The 16435-nt window shown below is 28.2% G+C and overlaps 2 long non-coding RNA genes across 7 annotated transcripts in view; both read right to left on the minus strand.

Annotated features, from left to right (window-relative positions):
• Positions 1 to 11509: 11509 nt before the first annotated feature.
• Positions 11510 to 12054, minus strand: LOC136075106 (uncharacterized). Its single transcript, XR_010635682.1, has 3 exons — positions 11913 to 12054; positions 11747 to 11770; positions 11510 to 11649 (listed from the first exon to the last, which is right to left on the minus strand). It is a non-coding gene; the product is annotated as an uncharacterized LOC136075106 (long non-coding RNA).
• Positions 12055 to 15174: 3120 nt separating this feature from the next.
• Positions 15175 to 16435, minus strand: part of LOC136074783 (uncharacterized) — a 6056-nt gene continuing 4795 nt past the window's right edge. For all 6 annotated transcript variants that reach the window (XR_010635428.1, XR_010635432.1, XR_010635429.1 and 3 more), the window contains 2 exons: positions 15629 to 15747; positions 15175 to 15306 (listed from right to left, as the gene is read on the minus strand). This is a non-coding gene — a long non-coding RNA (uncharacterized LOC136074783). The remainder of the gene's footprint in view (positions 15307 to 15628; positions 15748 to 16435) is intronic.

Raw genomic sequence — 16435 nt, forward strand, 5'->3', positions numbered from 1 at the left:
CCACCTGTTGTGGGTTGTGTCTCTATAGTTCGTTCTTTTGGGGGGATTCGAGGGCCTTTTGTTCCTTATGGGTAACGTTTCTTGGATTCTTGTGTATCGGTGCCTTGGTAATTCGTTCTGCTTCCTTCTCGATGATGGAGAAGTACCTTCTTAGTTTCAAGTTTGTGTCTATGGGGGGGGGGGGGGAGGTCCAGTTAGGGTTTGGTCTCCTGAATACGCGATCTTTATTGTTGTCAATTAGGTTTTGTGCCGTGGGGTGCTGATTTTTCTTCGTTTCCTTGTTAAAAAACATTTTGCAATAGACCCGCCTCTTAAACTTAACTATTTCCTTTATATACGTATCGGATTCAGGCTCTTGTGGGGATGTGATGAATTTTAGGCCCTTATTGAGGATATTCAGTTCGTGGTGGGTGAGTGGTGTGTCAGATAAGTTGGTGTTTGTTTTTTCGTGTATTTTATTTTCTACCTCAAGGATTTTTTCTTTTAGTTGTGTTTTGTATTAATTGTTCAAGCTTCCTTTCCAATTTTGTAGGAATAGTTTCTTGAATGAGAACGGGGCGATATTCCTTATGTTGCCATTTGGTGTGTATAATCTGTGGGGTGGGTTATCTTGTGTTGTTCCCTCTTGTTGTAAGTCGTATGGTAAGTTCATTAGCTAAATTGGGAAATATATGATTGTTATCAGTATTGTTTACTTGCAATTTTAGATTCACTGAGTGTAGTCTCTGGTTTGGTTTTTGGTACTTTCTGTGCGAGTAGAGGACGGGGTCTTGGAGTTGGGGCCCCCTTCCTATACAGTAAGTGGGGGTAGTTGTCTGTAAGGGTGGTCCTTTAGTAGAAATATTCGTTTCCCCCAATTTTTAATTTATAGTTATCGTTTTAGTAGAAGTAATCGTATTTCCAATTTTGAGTTTATAATTATAACCGTTTTAGTTGAAACGTTCGTTTTTTCAAATTTTTAGTTTATAATTATTACCATTTTAGTGGAAACATTTGTTTTTTCAATTTTTAGGTTATAAATATGACCGTTTTTGTTGAAGTATTCGTTTTTTCAGTTTTTAGTTTATGATTATTACCGTTTTAGTGGAAACATTCGTTTTTTCGGGTTTTAGTTTATCAATAATCACGCTTTAGTGGAGATATTCGTTTTTTCAATTTTTAGTTTGTAAATAATACCGTTTTAGTGAAAATGTTTGTTTTTAATTGTTAGTCTATAATTATTATCGTTTTAGTGGAGATATTTGTTTTATCAATTTTTAGTTTATAACTAAAGCCGTTTTAGTTAAAGCATTCGTTTCCCCTAGTTTTTAGTTACAACTGATACCGTTTTAGTGAAACTATTTGTATTTTATACTTTGTGGATTATAACTATTACCGTTTTTAGTGGAGATACTTGTTTCCCTCAATTATTAGTTTATAATTCATTTATTTTAGCATTCATGTTCGTTTCCCCCTAATTTTAGTTTATACTGTCCCCGTTTTAGTAGAAGTATTCGTTTTTCTCAATTTTCAGTTTATAAATTATCACGCTTTAGTGGAGATATTCGTTTTTTTTCGTTTTTTTAATTTTTTCTACGGTTTTATAATTTTTTTTCCAAGAGATGGCATAATTGGTACGCACTCCTGAATATGCAACATTTAGAAATCGTTGTATCACAGTTTTACAATAAATTTAACTTAAAATATAGTCTTTGATTAAAAAAGATTACACTTTGTATGATTCTTTTACGTTTATTTAATATTCAGTTGCAACAATAGTAAAATTATTGGTAATATGTTTAATGATAATAGTGAAATTGAAATGGATAATATTAGGCTTAAAGCTATCAGTGTGAATGGTAATAGGCGACTTAAAAATAGTTGTCAAATAAAAGAGATAGATCTAGGTAGGATAAAATTAATCATTGTTGGAATCTTAGAAATGCTGCTCAGCGAGCAAATATCTTACTTGCAAGAACTCAATGTCAATCAGTGTCAATGTCTATTAATTCGATTTTACTTTAGACACTTGAAAACAAGGCAAAGTATGAATTTTTCTATTTATACTAATATTTATATATTTATAATAATATATTGAGTGATTTATAGTATAAATTTTATAGTATGATTAGATTAATATGAGTTTATAACAACAATTTATAAACAAACAATTAATAAAATGAATGATTTAAATTTTTTTATAATCTCAAACATAATTATGTTCTTTTTTTTTTTTTAGTTGCCTTGTCATCACTTGATTAGTTTGCTTACTGTTGAAACATGGTTTCAACTTTGTAAATTTAATTTAATATGATGTTAACTTTACTATATTAATCATTAGTCAACAGTTAAAAAGAAACCCGAACTTATTTAAAAAATGCTCGGACTTTATCTATTAATCAAGGTTAAAATAATTTTGTTTACTGGTGACATAATAAAACCAGTTATCTATTGTGTGTTTTTTTATTTTTTTTAACATTCTGCTTTGAAAACTTTCTCTCTCTCTCAGATGAGAGGGAGAATTAATAAAGCTTATGCAATTACTGAGTTCTTCCTAACCATGAGCGAGATCTCGCCTCGTTCTCGTTTCTCGTGAGAAACGGGACTTCTCGTGAGAAACGAGAAATAGAAAATTCTCGCGAGAAGTAGAACGAGACTTAATATTATTTTCTAATTAAAAAATTTTAATTAGATTTTAAATATTTTTTATTAGATTTTAAATACAAAAACTTTTTGTATAAAATGGTGCACTTTCGACTTAATTTCATTAGTTTACCAGTGGAATTAAACTTGACACATATTGTTCATATTGAAAAGAAATATTCTTGCCTCATTTCAACGATCAAAAATGACACCAAGAAAAAACAAAATCTGGAGATATTTTCAAAAAACAAGTGACGGTGCTGAATGCAAGGCGTGCAAAAAGTCTTTGAAATCAAAAGATGGAAACACAAGCTGACTTTATCGTCACCTCGAAAAAAAACACAGCCAAGATTACGTTGAGTATTCTCAAAAAACTGACGACTCTCTTCTTCCTCCTCCTAAGTAACAACGAACCATGGTCGAAACGCTTGAAACAAAGTCCAAATATAACAAAGACAATTCCATTCAAAAATAATTTGACTCTGCAATGCTGGATTAATTTTGCACTGATCTGGTGTCCTTTTCAGCAGTCGAAGGAAGAGGTTTCAAGAAATTGTTTGACATTGCAAACCCTAAACTGAGCCTTCATCACAGAACAACATATTCAAGAAAGCTTTCAATTCGGTCAAGAGAAGTTCAAGCTGGAATGAAGAACATAATAACAAATCTAAAAAGTGCTGCCTTTACTTCTGACCTTTGGACTTCTAGAGCTCAGGACAGCTACATACCTTGGACTTTTCATGCTATTGACGAAAATTGGAGACTGCATCACCGGACACCCCATGTCCAATAGTTCCCAGGCAGACACACAGGTATCTTAATTGAAGGAAAGCTGGATTCTTTCTTAGAAGAACTAAATTTGCCTGCTTATTTGCCAATGTACTGCGTGAACAACCAGGCAAGAAACATGAAACTTGCAGTCGAATTGTCAAAGCGCCTTGACCAATACTTGTGCAACAATCATATTTTGAAATGTGCAGTTTGAGACTCATTTAGAATGACTGCTGGAATGGATGATGCGTTGCAAACATGCAAAGATTTGGCTTTTTTAACTCACCAGTCAACAGTTGCAGCTGAGTTGCTTGAATCAGAATCAGACGCTCAAGGAATCAATTTTAGACAGTTACGCCAATCTGTTGACACAAGATGGAATAGTGAACTGGATTGCATGGCTTCTGTCCTACATCTAAAGAGTGCAGTTATCAGCTTATGTGCAAATGAAGATATTTTTTCTTCAAAGACCATCAGTGCATCACAGTGGAAATCAATTGAAAGCAGTAGAAATTTTCGCACCACTGAAAGAAGCTACAGAAACGTGGTCGGCTGAGTCTGTTCCAACAATTAACACTGTCGCCGATTCTCTTTATTTAATCCATGACAAAATTGATCAATTTATTGATCAATTTTGTCATGGATTAAATACAAACAACTTACACCCAGACACAACTTACACCCAGAAAAAGTAAAACAAATCATCTTAATCAGAGAAAACATTGTCTTGTTGGAAAAGTTTGGCAAAAAAATTCTGAATTAATATTTGAAAAAGTTGTTTACATTTGACAAATGTCATAAGTGTCTATTTGTCAAAACCATGTTTACATTTTTTTTTTTTTACTTGGATTTTAATAAATTTGTTTTCAAAAATTGTTAAATTTCTCGTCTCGTCTCGTTCTCGGTCTCACAAGAAGTACTAACGTCTCGTCTCGGTCTTGTCTCGGTTTGAAAAAACCTAGTCTCGCTCATGGTTAGTTCTTACATATTCCTTAATACCACAATTAATTATGCCCATTTTTCAGATATATCATACGAGTTGCTTGCTTTTTATGATATAATTGTTCAAATTAATAACTAATTGTCCCTTGATTGTTCAAATATTGTAACAAATAAAATCTTTTTAGTTCAAGTATTTAAGGTTATAAAATATGTTATTAAGTTGGGGATGTTATTACGTTGAATTGCCTATCCTTTTTATAATCTTTTCTTTTTTAATTATTCTGGAAACACATAGTAATGTGTACTTACAAATATTTTATGCTATGATCTAATAATACTCTGTTTTGTGTTGATAAAACTAGGCTGTTATAGCTATTTTTTGTTCTTTATATATTCCGTTATATTATTATCCTAATTCTACTGACTATAAAATGCAAATAATTTTAAAACACTTTTGTAATTAAAAAATGTAATAATTTTATTTCTTTTGTAGGTATTTGCAGGCTTTACTTGACTTTCCTTTACTGGTATCTGCTGTGTTGTGACAGATTTTAAAAAGATATTAACTGATGTTAATGCATGTTTTACGTCGTTAACTATAAGCAATGACATTACTAATATGGAATCAAACTTAAAATGTTATTTATAGTTAAATTTGTATATAATTTGTTAGATAATATATCAAGTTATTAATGTTATAAATGATCAATTTTTATTTATTTACTAATAAACCGTATAAAAAAAAATTTGTACCAAATATTGCGTTATTTTCAATACACCCAATTATCTCATTTTAGGGAACCAGTTTCTTAAAATGAGCTTTTTGAATGGAACTAAAAAAACTCGAAATAACATAAAGTTAATCACACAAAAAAATTAAATAAAATTATCTTTAAGGACTATACTTAAGTAAATTGTAATTATCTTAACCATAATTAAAAAAATAATAATAAAAATAAATTTTTCTTATCTCTAAAAAAGTTTGCAAAACTATTTTTTTTAAAAAACTTTAGATCTTAAAATACCAAAACAAAGCTCCATGGTGAACAACTTTAAAAGAATGCGCTTTTCTTAATAAAAAGCCGCATCTCATCTTGAGCGTCTAAAAACGTATTATCTTTTGTATCTTTACCAAGTAAATCATTATTTAAATAGCATGACAAAAGCGTATGTATCATCTCATATAAGCATTTAAATTAGCAGTAGAAAAAAATAAAATATAGAGGATGTAACAAATTTTTGGTGACCTTGTATCGTTCTGACGTAATTACAAAATATTGAATAACAAAACCTTAAAACGGGGTTGGTAAAATTTTTTAGTAATAAAACATTTAGCGATTACACAACCAAGAAATTAAAATAAATAACACCGTCGAACTTGTATATACTTAACCAAAAACGTTTGCAAAAAAAGCAGGAGTCTACCCTTAAAACTGGTTATATCATCTTGGAAACCTGATCATTATACGCAACCTTCTCCTATATTATGATTTTATTTAATAGTTTTTCTCTTTTTAGCCAGCTAAAGCTTAGAACTAAATATGTATATTTATTATTAAATTTCAAATTTTACTTTTAAAATGGCTTTATATTAAATAAAAAAAAAAGATTTGATAAAGTAAATTTTCATTATAAAATCAAAACGAAAAAATGCGTTTTGTTGTTAAACTGTTAGGTTGTTTTGTCCCAATAAATAAATTGATAATTATTTATTTGAAATAATTATTAATTTATTAATAATTGATAATAAAAAAACTTTTATTCATTTAACAATATATGAAAATCTTGTTGCTCAATAGATTTTTTAATTAATTCCAGAGATGTTTGTTGCCATACCTTAATAAAATCACTCTTATCGAGTAACAACATAGCCATTGCAAATGATAGCCATGGCAGCCAGTAACAACTTAGCTATCGCACATAATAAATGTTTTTTATAATTTATTACTTTGTTAAATATTAAAATCTTTCCTTCTCAAAAACCCTTTGTTTTTTTTGTTTTTTTGTTTTTATTTTAGATTTATTGTTGATTTGAAATGGGTAAGAAAGAAATGTATTTTTGCGTAGTTCAGTTAACAATGTTTGTCGAAATCAATATATATTACTCATTAAATATTTTTTTAAGTATATCTATATTGTAAATTATTTAAAGTATATAAATATATACTGTTATATTGTAATGTGCTTATTAAAACTTTATATAAACTGTGAAAAATATATTTAAAATTTTTTATTTACTAATTTGTTATTTATTCGTGTATTTGCCGCTAAAATGAAATGTAGATTACGAAAAATTTAAATTTTTATGTATATCTGTAAAAATATGTCTTTAAATAATATTTTTAATAACATAATATTTTTAATAACATCTAGTTTATATCTAAATTCTTTGCTAGAAACAAACTTTTTAAACTTTTATATCAATGGAGTATTTACAGCAATATCCCTTTAATTTACGGAAACTATCCGGCAGCTGCGATAACCAGCAATGTAATTTTTCATCATCTGGAGAAACTCAAGGACAACCAAAAAGAACTTTGAAGACTCGTCCTTTAAAACCAAAAAACAAAGGGTTAAAAACTAAGTGCAACTGAATTGACCACAGCTGCTGAAGTTGCATGCCGTGTGTTGCGGCATAGAAACCAAGCTACTTTTATAAGAAAAAGTCTGGAATCAACAGAAAAAATTAAATCAAAAGACTTTGTTTGTGGTGCCAGGCAGTTAAATCGTGACGAGGTATTAGCTTATTACATTGACTGGTTTATGAGTTTATTGATTTTATTAGTAATCTTTGACTTATTCTTAATGTAAACTTTTATTTTCTGCTAATGAGAATAATTTAAGAAATATTTGATAAGAATTGTTACTATAGGGTTTCACTGCAAAAAGCTTGATCATTAAATTTTTTTAATTATCGAAACATACATAACAAGTATAGTGCATAAACATTTTTTCTTTAAATCCCCTTTATATAAAAACGTTTTATATAAGTTTGTAACTTTATATTTTGTTTTATAAAATAAAAGTATAGTATAAGTAGTAGAGTATAAAAATTTATAATTGTATTATTATAGTTATAAAAAATATAAAAAATAAGACCTGGTCTTTTATAACTCTATCTTATTTATATATTTCAAGGCTATATAGGTCTTTATACTTAAATAAAGTTAGAAAGTTATAACGTAATTTTAATTTATTTTAGTTTTAAAACTTTAATACATTGAAATTACGTTAACTAAATCATAGAAACTATTAAACAAGATCTAAAAGTTTAGGATACGTTTACTTAGGACTAAATCTAAACGCTTTATGTACATTAATTAGACTAGATTTAAACGTAAATAGACAAAATCTTAACGCTTTATATACAGTATTGGACAAAACATTTGCAACCAAAATCAAACAATGCTAAAAAGTGTTCCTAATTACACATGTCTTAAAAACAAAGCGAACTATACTACCACAGCAAACAGTTCAGGAGTCTGGAGTCATAGCATGCCATAACATGAGCAATCAGCTGACAGGTGACAGCACACAGGCAGAATTTCGTTGACAAGTGCCATTTTGCAGCGGACAAAACAAGTGCAACTTTTTTGGTTTGTTTCATTTTCTTACGTCTGGTCCGTGTCAGCGTCACGGAAGTTTTTTAATAACTAAAGGAAGTATCTAGAAGTTTCCAGATGTTTCCAGAAGCATGCAGAAGCTTCCAGAAGTTTCCAGAAGAAGCATCTAGAAGCATCCAGTAGCATCCAGAAATATCCAGAAACATTCAGAAGCATCCAGACGCATCCAAAAGCTTCAAGAAGCATCGAAAAGAAGCATTTAGAATCTTCCAGAACTGGTTCACACAGGTTCATTTTACTATATAAGAGACATGTAAATCGACATGTAATTCAGTCAATATATGGAAGTCAATCAGTCAGTATTATCAAGACAGTTTATCGAAGTGAGTTTTACCAAAGTGTTTTATCGAAGTACATCAATACAAGAAGTGAAATACAACAAGTGTTTTATTACATCAATACAGTCCACATCCAACCAAGACGTTGTGTTCCACAGAGCATTATTGTATCATCACAAGGTAAATGTAACACGGTAAGCCTTGAGAAGCGTGATTATTTATTTTTATTATTTTTATGACTTCAAGTGCAAAAATGGCTCCCGACAGTCTTGGATTGGAACTAAGAAAGAAAATTATTGGCAATTACGTAAGTGGAATGTCACAAAAAAGCATTTGTGATAAATATCGCGTGAAAAAATGGACCGTATCAAGACTATGTTCCAAATATCGTTCTACGGGGAAGTTGGCAGCAGATAACAAAGGTGAAAGACCACGTTCCACCACTTCTAGAGAGGATTCTATGATCATCAGATCCGTCAAGAAGGATCCCTGGATATCATCAGTTGAGATACAAAAGCAATTAGAGCTGTCTGTATCGGACCGAACAATCAGATGACGTGCTGTTGAAGCTAGATTGTTTTCTCGACGCACTGCAAAGAAACTGCTGATTTCACTAAAAAACCAGAAGAAAAGACTCCTGTTTGCTACATCTCATATTGACTGGAATGTGCAGAAATGGCGAACTGTCCTGTTCAGTGATGAATCGAAGTTCAACATCTTTGGGAACGATGGCATTTGCCGTGTATGTCGACCGGCCGGAAAACGCCTCGATTGACGTTACTGCCATAAGACCGTGAAGCATGGTGGAGGCAATGTAATGGTCTGGGGGTGTTTTTCTGCTAACGGTCTAGGTCCAATACATCGAAAAGATGGAATAATGGACCGTTTCATGTATAAAAATATCTTGAAAGATGTTTTGTTACCTCATGCTGAATGGAATATGCCTATAAAGTGGGTTTTTCAGCAAGACAACGATCCGAAACATACTGCAAAAGTAGTCAAGCAGTGGTTTCAAGACAACCACCTATCGGCGATGGAGTGGCCGCCTCAATCTCCGGATCTCAACTCTATCGAGAACCTGTGGGAGATTGTCAACCGCAGAATCAATCGTGAAGGTGTTCGTAATAAGAATCAACTGTTTGAACAAATTCAAAAGGCCTGGGCAGCGATTCCACGAAGTTTCATCGATCACCTGATCGAATATATGCCTCGAAGATGCAAGACTGTAATCGACAAGAAAGGGTTCCTCACGAAATATTGATAGCGAAAAACAGCTTGATCAACATTTTGTCGAGTTGCACTTGTGTACAAATAATGAAATTTGTTAAATAAAACTTGAAGAACTTTGTCTCTAAACAGTTACATAGTTATTTCTCTAAATTGAAAAAACGCAGCACTTTTATATAAAGAAACTAAATTAATATAATAATCCTACAATAGACGCATAATAATCCTACAATAGACGTCTAAAATACGTTTGATTATAGACGTTTTATAGACTTTTGTTCTAAACATTTGCTTTTTCGAAGTGTTGAAAAAATTTGCTATACTTTAATAAAAAAAAAAATCTCTGAAAATCGGCGTTAAAAATTTGCACGCAACGCTAGATTTAAACTGTTTTATGCATGTTTTATAAAAAATATTAGTTTGGATTTATAAACTAAAAATTTTCATCAAAAATACTAATATTGTAACATAAAAAAATTCCCATCCACCCACAGTCAGCCAGAATTCACTTTTACTCATAAAAACAAAACTAGTTAATAACTAGTTATTACAAAACTAATAACTTTTTGTATAAAAAAGATTTTAGAACCATTTTTGTACTGCTTACTAAATTAAGTATTGCGGTTTTAATGGCGACATTAGTTTTATTTTTGGGTTACTATGGATACCTAAATTACTTAGTAAACACATTTATTAATTATTTTCATTTTTAACATTATTTTATAAACTTTAACAAATATAAATAAATAAATAACTGGAAAAAGTAATAACCTTAATGGATAATCACGTTGAGATTTTTTTTACTACAAATCTAGTGGTACTATAGATTTTTTATTTAGTTGAAAATGACTCCTGAAATGCCTAACAAGGGTTCATTTTGCATAGTTACAAGCTTAAGAAACTTTTCTAAAAGCATCAATGTTATAAGCTAGACTAATATTAATTTGACAGTTGGATTAAAAATTATAATATGCATATATAAATTTTAACACATCCCCAGTTTAAATTTTAAGTATTTTTATGCAGTTCCAGTGCTCTATTTTATATTTCATGAAACTAGCCAGATGGAGCCTGATACTACAGTTAGATAAGACCAGAATTCTTCTTATCAATGGAAGCAGTTTGAAGGAATTTCTTATTATCAATTACAAATGAACTAATATTGGTTCATTTTGTAGTCATTGCACTCTAAGAAAAAATCCGTTATATACAACGAACTGCATCTGTCGCTATTGCACCAACGGGTTTTCCGTTATGTTAACGGATTAAAATTTTAACGGATTGAAGTTCGTCGATATAAATCCGTTGAAATTACAGATTTCTTCCGTTCGTGCAACAAACAATTCGTTAAAATAAAGGAATTATTACGCTGGGCGGCTTTTGCTGTTTTGGTAAAATAATTTACTACGTCATTGAATTGAATAGTTTATTATTCCCTTCATTAGAATTAGAAAGGAATTAAGCCAGATAAAATTGAGATTTCATTAAAAAATAGTCCTTATTTTTAGTATATAGATTATTTTATTATGATATTCAACATCTGATACAAGCAGTACTACTTATACTAACTAACTTGATCGGGAGAGATGTTTTAGCAAGCTTTAAAAACGTTTTAACTTTTTAATTGAAAACTAATTAAATATTTATAACAATATAATTCAATACAGAAACTTTCTATTACAACAAAAATTAAAAAATTTAAAATTATAAAAAGTTTCTTAATATATATTTTAATAATACAGTTATTATTTTGAAGGTCAAAAAACATTTATATAAAAAACACAGACATGTATACAATTGTTACTATTCTAGATTTCAATTTTTATTACTGTTGTAAATTCATGTGTGTGCACATTTCAATTCCAGCAACCTGTTGTCGGTTATTTAAAGATAAACAAATCTTAAAATACAATAAAGAAAATATTGAATATAAATGATATACCATAACACAAATTGGTAAATTTTTACTAATAACCCTGAAAGAAACATTTGTTGCTAACTTTTTATTTCTAAATTGCAAATAAAATTATCTAAATTGCAAAATAAAAATTTTATTAGTTCTACATTTCAATGTATTAAACTAAATTTTATTTAATAATAATAAACACGTTAAAAGTATTAATATTAGAATTTAAACTTGATACCTCATGCCTGAATACCACATGTCTAGTAGTAAGTAGCAAGTTCTATACAAATATAAACAAGCAATATATAAACTTATTTGTAACTAACATAAAAAAATTGCAATAAAAAAAAATAGTTTTTCAACTAATTTAAACTTACTGTGTGATAGAGCATGACACGTATCTAAAATAGCAAATTATAAAAGCATATAAAAACTTAAATATACAAATTATAACAATCCATATATAATCTTTGCTGTAACTAGCCTAAATAAACACCCATAGAAAAAAATGCAAGTAAACATTTTACAACTGATCAAACTTACAGTGTGATATTGCATGTCACGTGCCTAAAATTATAAAAGCATATAAACAAATTATATCTAAACTTAGCTGCAACTAGTTTAAACAAATATACCCATTAAAATAAATGCAAGTAAATATTTAAATTTGATCCTCGTGCCTAAATGAACCATGTCTAAAGTAGCAAGTTTAATACAAATATAAACAAGCAATATATAAACTTAGTTGCAACTGACATAAAAAAATTGCAAGTAAAAAAAATAAATAATAGATTTACAACTAATTTAAACTTACCGTGTGATACAGCATGACCTGTGACTAAAATAGCAAATTATAAAAGCATATACAAACTTAAATATATAAATTATAACAACCCATATATGAGCCCATGAGATGCATGGTGGTATAAGTCACTTTTTTCAATATTTTGAGTTATTTCCATTAATTGCTAGCATTTTGTTTATTCTATTACATGGCAAAGTGGTATATCTCTAATGATATTGATAATGATGCTGGAACTGTTTTTTGTTATGCTCCTCACTAAACAGTTGTTTTTGTTCACAGCCATAGTGATATTAGTCAGACTTTTCAAAACTAGATATGAGTGACTTATACCACTATGCATCTCAGGGGCTCATATAAACTTTGCTGTAACTAGCCTAAATAAATACTCATAAAAAAAATGCAAGTAAACATTTTACAACTGATGAAACTTACAGTGTGATATTGCATGTCGCATGCTTAAAATAGTCAATCATAAAAGCATATAAGCAAATTAAATGTAAACTTAGCTGCAACTAGTTTAAATAATTATACCTCATGCCTGAATGAACCATGTATAAAGTAGCAAGTTCTATACAAAAATAAAAAAATTAAAACAATCCCTTTATAAACTTTGCTATAACTAGCCTAAATAAACAACCATAAAAAAAATGCAAGTAAACATTTTACAACTGATGAAACTTACAGTGTAATTTTGCATACCACATGTCTAAAATTGCAAATTATAAAATCATATAAACTAGCTCTATGTAAACATAGCTGCAACTAACCTAAATAATGATACCCATCATTGATGGGTCTTTTGATGGCATCAAAAGAAATGTTAACATTTTTAATTTTATAACTGATTTAAATTTATACCGTAAAGTACTACATGTCACGTTTAAAATAGAGAATTACACAAGGATATATACAAGTCATGTAGTCTTAATTATAGAAATAATTGTTCAACTAACCCTTTAGTTTATCATATAAAAAAATTAGAAATATATTCAATGCTTAATATAGAAAATTTAAAATAAGTTTAACAACCTTCGAAATTACAAATAACAGAGTGTAATTTAAACTGCGTTTATCCATTTGCTTTCTTTACTAAAATTTAGTAAAAAAAGAAAATGGATAAACACAATTAAAATTGTGCTTTTTTAAAATAGCTTCACATTTAGTCGAAATGTGAAGCTATTTAAAAAATGGCAAAATAAGCTTACTGCAACAAACCTTTATCTACAATTTAAATATGGTTTAAGAAGATCGCCTTTTAAAAATTTATCATTTATAAATAAAGAACTTGACAAATACAAATCAAACAAACAAAACTTAAAAAAATAATCCACAGAGAATGCACTTCATAATTTCTTAAAGAAACCCTTTTTAACAAAAACTTCAGTTGTTTTTCAACGGATTTGAATATTTAATCCTTTGAATTAACGAAATTTCGAAGAATCCGTTAATAGTTTATTTTACTCCGTTAATTTTGTGATTTTTGGTTACGAACTACTTCGTTAATTTAACGGAAAAAAGTAATCCGTTGCTTTTTCTAACGGATTGTTTTTAGAGTGTGGTTGTTAATTCCTTAAAAACGAACTTTAGAGTTTCTGTATATATATATATTATAATAATCTGTAATATTTTTCAAAGATTACAGATTATTATAAGTAAAGTTTACGCCTTTACAACTGCATCTAAAATATTAGGATTAGCTAAGTTTAAGATTTCTTGTATTATATATACAAATAAATATCAATATTTTTAATATTTTAACTATATGAAAATAGAAATTTCGTTTACTAAGTCTTATAAAAAGGTATTTTAAGATGTATTAATAACAAAATAATTTATAATAACAAAATTTATAATAACAAAATTTATAATAACAAAATTTATAATAACAAAATTTATAATAACAAAATTTATAATAACAAAATTTATAATAACAAAATTTATAATAACAAAATTTATAATAACAAAATTTATAATAACAAAATTTATAATAACAAAGTTTATAATTACAAAATTTATAATTACAAAATTTATAATAACAAAATAAGTTTAACACTAATCTACTCTAGCTGAGGCCAAATTATTGCGTAACCGATTGGAATAAAATTTATATGTTTTAAGTTTTAAGCCTTTGATACTGTCGATCATTTAATTCTTTTGTCCAAACTCGAGTTCTATGGCATCAAAAAATCTAACTTGGCTTGGTTTAAAAGTTACTTGTCTAATAGGAAGCAATATATTTCTTACGATGGTGGTAAAACGGATAATATGATTATTACATGCGGTGTTCCCAAGGGATCAGTTCTAGGGCCCCTTTTGTTTCTAATTTATGTCAATGACTTATATAAATTTTCTAATCCCAGCAAACATGACAACGTTGAATCAACGTTGAAAACCGGTCGCAAAAGATGTTGCGGAAACGTTGACAAAGTAATCGATTTTGCAAAGATATGTAACGTTGTTTAATAGACGTTGATTAAACGTCATTGCGTAACGTTGAAAAAGCGTTACTAAATGACGTTACAAAAGCGTCGCAACTAAACGTTGAAAAAGCGTTACATAAAAAGCGTTGTATAAACGTTGCAACTTAACGTTGAAAAAACGCTACCTAAAAAGCGTTGCATAAACGCTGTTAAAGCAGTCTATTTTGCAAGGATTTGTAACGTTGTTAGTAAAACGTCGATTTAACGTGACTCAAAGACGTCGAGTAAAGGTTGAAATATAACGTTGAATAAACGCTTAAATGCGCTGTTTTAAATATCGCAAAATATTATTAAACGTAATTAAACGTGGCTATAATATATATATATATATATATATATATATATATATATATATATATATATATAATATAAATATATACATTATATTGATTTCGCAAATAAAACTATATTGTATTTTGAACTCTACCCTCGCAATATTTCGAAAATCAACTTTTAATACAAACAGTATTATTCAATGATAAATTTAAAAAAGCTTAAAATATACAACTTATAGATATATATATATAAAAATATTAATATTTTCTTTAAAATTTATGTGTGTGAGTGTTTGCATATATATTTATGCAATATATAAAAATACAATTAACAGGAGATCGGATCGATAGGCCAGGATATCATTGAGATACAGAATCTAAATCAAAAAACAAAACTCGTACCATTAGTAGTCTGAAAGCAAATGTAAAAAAAAAATGTTATCAAATTAGTATAATTATTATTAAATTTTAAAAGTAGAAATAAATATATATATATATATATACATATATATAACATATTTATATATATAATTTATAATTATAGGTTCAGGTATCACTCCATTGACTAGTTTTTAACTATATGAGTGACACCTAACCTTATTTATGTGAGTTTATAAATATTATTGTAAACTTCATATTTTATGGTTAAATAAATGGATTATTATTATTATATATAAAATATATAGATAAATAAATTACATTTTCATTTCCTGTGAATTATCTTTAACAAACTCATGCAAATGCTGTTATGTAGAAATGCAGTTATTCGAACCTGCAGTTGTTCGAAATTTCGGTTATTCTAAACAATTTTTGCTCCCCTTGAAGATAAAAAAACACATTTAAGGAACAATTAAGCAAAATAAAAATAAAAAATGAACTATATTTTCAATGAATTGTAAAATATTTATTATTTTACAAGGATAAAACTCAAGTAGCACCAAATTCCAAGGGTCTTTTTCTTTTTTACTTTCTACTTTAATTAAAATTTGAAAGAAACTTAAAGTAGGTCATTTTAAAGAGCATATTCAGTTATTCGAGTTTTGGGTTATTCGAAATAAATTCTTATACCCTTTGGAGGTTCGAATAACCGGGAGTTTACTGTGTATATATATATATATATATATATATATATATATATATATATATATATACATATATATATATATATATATATATATATATATATATACAAAATTATTTACGTCAGAATCTATATAACTGCAAAAGTTTTATGTTTTTTTTTTAATTTGATTCCAAAGAGAAAAAAAAACATTTATAACTCTTTTTAACTCAATGCAAAAGTAACTCTATTAAATGAACTTTGCTAACTTACAGTTTTTCTGCCTAAAAGTGACAAAAGTAAAAAACATCTACATTTTTATTATGAAATATAATGCTTTGTCAATAACTATTTACTTAAAAGTGTTAACATCAAAAATATTTTGTTAAAGTTATTAACAATAAGCATTTTAAACTATATTTTTTGGAATTTATTTTCAGAAAAAG

This window comes from Hydra vulgaris, chromosome 01, assembly GCF_038396675.1.
Source record: "Hydra vulgaris chromosome 01, alternate assembly HydraT2T_AEP".
NCBI lineage: Eukaryota > Metazoa > Cnidaria > Hydrozoa > Anthoathecata > Hydridae > Hydra > Hydra vulgaris.